Source organism: Notamacropus eugenii, chromosome 4 (genome assembly GCF_028372415.1).
Source record: "Notamacropus eugenii isolate mMacEug1 chromosome 4, mMacEug1.pri_v2, whole genome shotgun sequence".
In the NCBI taxonomy this organism is placed as follows: Eukaryota; Metazoa; Chordata; class Mammalia; order Diprotodontia; family Macropodidae; genus Notamacropus; species Notamacropus eugenii.
Genome location: NC_092875.1, coordinates 298,687,351 through 298,691,080, shown reverse-complemented (window position 1 = coordinate 298,691,080; position 3,730 = coordinate 298,687,351).

Sequence of the window (3,730 nt, the reverse complement as noted above, 5' to 3'; positions counted from 1 at the left end):
TTTGTACAGAAAGGCAGCTAGCACAGTGGACCAAGGGCTGGTTTGAGAGTCATTAAAACTCGTTCAAGTTGAGCCTTTGACACCTGCTTTTAGGGTAACACCTACTTTGGGCAGTCACTTAACCTCAGTTCCTCAGGCTGTGGGTTACAGAAGGAATGCTGATCTTGCAATGGTTAAGCGAGTTTCTGCACCAGACAGATGAAATCACAGGTCTGACTGTCCCCTCCCCCTCAATTTTCCTTTCTCTAAAGAAATGGCCCTCTGTCCTTGCTTGGTGGTGACCTCAATTCCACTTCTCTGTCATCTGGACAGAGGAGCAGCAGCAAATCTAGGGAGCAACCATCCTACCCAATAGACTAAGGGAACCAATAATTCTTCTTTTTTTTTTTCTATCATTAACTACTGTAATTTGTTAATTTGGTAAAATATGTGCAAATCTCTGCGAATGGTTGAGTACTAATTTTACGTCACTAAAATAGGAGTCTGGTTAAGCAGTTCTCTTTAAATTACTTGACAAGCTGAGCTGTGAACAGTTACAGTGATAAGGGAATTGGCCCCTAGGGCTATAACTCCACCTTAGGGTATGAGCACTTCTCCAAGTTGTGCTCCCTGGGTTCCTGACATTAAGGGAACCACTCAACCTTGCAATATGTTAATGGACCATTCCCTCTTTGTTCCACATTTGCGTGATTCATTCTTGTTCCAAAGATGTGGAGACAGTTAACTTGATGGGAAGATCCAGGATAAACAGCCATGATGCAAGTGTTCACTTGCTTGCCTTAGAATAGTCAGTGTGATCCCTGTCACCTCATGTAAATGAGGATGCATACAGCTCATTCATGGAATGCTAACAGCTTGAAGGGACTTTTTTTTTCTTCAAGATTCCACTACCCTATCTTGCCCAGGCTGGGAGCACAGAGGACGCTGAGGGGCAACTCTCACTGCAGATCAGTATGGAAACTTTGACCTGCTCTGTTGGAAGGTGCTTTGAAGGTCAGCTAGTCAATTTCTTTTTCTTCAGTTTGGCAGGTGAGGAAACTGAAACCTTAGGGGTCATAAACTGGACAGAACCAGGTTTACTGTTCAGTCCCATTCAATTCTTCATGACCGCATTTAAGGTTTTCTTGGCAAAGATACTGAAGTGGTTTGTCATTTCCTTCTCCAGTTGATTTTACAGATGAGGAAACTGAGGCAAATAGGGCTAAGTGATTTGTCCAGGATTTCACAGTAAATGTCTGGGGTCAGATTTTAATTCAGGAAGATGACCTTTCCTGACTCCAACACCATCACATTTTCCACTTAGCTGGTCTTGGGTAGAACCAGGACTAGTCCATTGCTCACTCCCCTGTACCATGTTTATCTGTTGTTTCATAGGCTTACAGATCTGGAGATGGTAAGGACTTCAAGAACCATGGAGTCCAATGTTACTAGATGTAGAGAGTCTAACAGGTCAAATGATTTTTTGTTTACCTAAAGCACATAGTAGTAAGTAGTAATAGGTGCTTAATAAATGTTTGTCAATTGATTGATTGAAAGATGTAGAGAAAAGATTCAACTCACATTTTTTGATGTGCTCAGTGTTGTTTTTTCTCACACTGATGGGCAGGGATCCTGGTTCATTCTACTTATTTAGTAGTCATGCCTCACACTTGGTGTTGGGGGGAGGAAGGAGGTGGGAAGATCTTCAGGGAAAAAAAGAAATTTATGTATAAACTATGTATATATATATATGTATATATATAATATGTGTGTATTTTATATGTAAATGGAATAGCAAGTTGTACATAATAGATTTTCAGTTTCATGTGCAATCATTTTTTCATTATACTATGTCATGGAAATGTTTGTTTTATCCCATAAGTTAAAAATAAAATAAATTTTTAAAAATTCTACCAAAAAATTAAAAACCAAAAAGGAAGTGTTAATTGAGGAGATGATACAGTATGTGAGGAACCCCCAGAAAGCCTCCAGCCAACCAGGGATGGGATTATGGGATTATGCAATGTTATTTGGATTTTTCAATTCTGACAAACAACTCAAGTGACTGCTTCCCTTTCCCTCTCCCCTCCAGTCTTGTCAAAGTCTTGAGAAGAAAACAAAGGAGTCTATATTGTCATCACTGTGAGAAGTGAGGTAGGTATCCTGCGTTTATCGAATTCTACTTGTGATTTGTTCCCATATTTGAATTCAGCCCTCCAGGAGAATAATTCTTTCCCTACTACCTTCCCCACAACAGACTACTTTGGTTTCTCCCATCAATATCATTCCTTTAAGGCCTTTGAAGTCCTAAAAGGAGTACTGTACAGTTTCCTTTGGTAAGTGAGGAAACATATCTTTTAACATTATACTCCACACTTCTCTATGTTAAAACAAAAGTCAAGTTTAATGGGCAGTTTCACAATGTGGACAAGTGATCACCAGGGACTGAGCAAAGATCAACAAGCTCATTTTAGCAGGACCTGAACTTGGCCTCAGACTTAAAGCATGGTCTCAGAGGTAAAAGGTTAGTGTGTTAAATGTTTTGCCTTTTGAATATTTGGTTTCAGTACAGAAGGCTACAATCCCAGCTTTATCTGAATGACTTTCCATTGTGGTCTGAAGAAAAGGGTTGCCTGAAGACAGTGAAAGTAGCTCCCCTGCCCCACTGCTGTTGAGTAGGAATATATCTTAAATAATACATAAATTTACAGAAAACTACTACGTCCTTAAATATCACCCATATTCACAGTATTACCCATTTTGGTTGTATTTTACCTTATGCTACAAGATTCATCTTCAAATCTGAATTAAATATGTTGGAGGTTTGAGGGGAGGTATGTAGAAAGGAGGGTTAGAGGAAGGAAGAATTAAATAGAATATGCTTGTTTGACAGTCTCCCTGCCATTATCTGTGACATTACTGGAATGAAGAGAATATTATGGCTTTAAGAACAGACTTTGTATGTGGCTGGCGATGATAGCAGTGAAGCCTTCTAGGGAAACAGTCAAGTGAGTGTACTTTGATTCTCTTTAGTTCTCTTGTGAATCTGTTGCACATGAAGTGAGATTTGTGAGGCAGAACTAATGTTCTGTAAAAATAAAAGTGAATTGCCTAGTTTCCAAAGCAGGATGCAGGGATGAAAGGGATGATCCAGAGCTAGAGAAGCTCTGACAGGCCATTTGGTCCATTTTACAGATGAGGAAATACTGGTAGTATCCGAGGCAGTGTTGGAACCCAGGTTGAAGTTCCAAGATTACAAAACATAAATTACTTTTTTAGAGGTCATTGAAAGTTCTTCACAACTTGTTTCCTTCTTATCTTTCCAGGCTTTTTTACACAGTCCCCCCCACCTCCACACTGTGGCTGGCCAAACTGGCCTACTGTTGCTTCACTGAGAGTCTTTGTGCCTTTCCACTGATTGTCTCCATGCCTGAAATATTTTCTCTTCTGACCTGCAGCTCTTAGACTCCTCGATTCCCTTCCAGATTCAGCTCAGATACCGCCCTTCTGTGTGAGGCCTCATGGTGTCCATCCCGTCCCCCACTTGGCCCCGGCTGCTTTTCCTGCAGATATCTTTCACTTCCTCTGTATGTATTTTGTATATTCCTATTTAAAGTACATGTTGTGTCCCTCTCCTCTCCTACTACCATTAGAATGTAAACTCTTTGAGGGCAGGAATATATATTTATTTATTTTTGTATGTTTTTTTTTTTTTTATCCCCAGCACTTAGCACAGTACCCTTCATGCAGT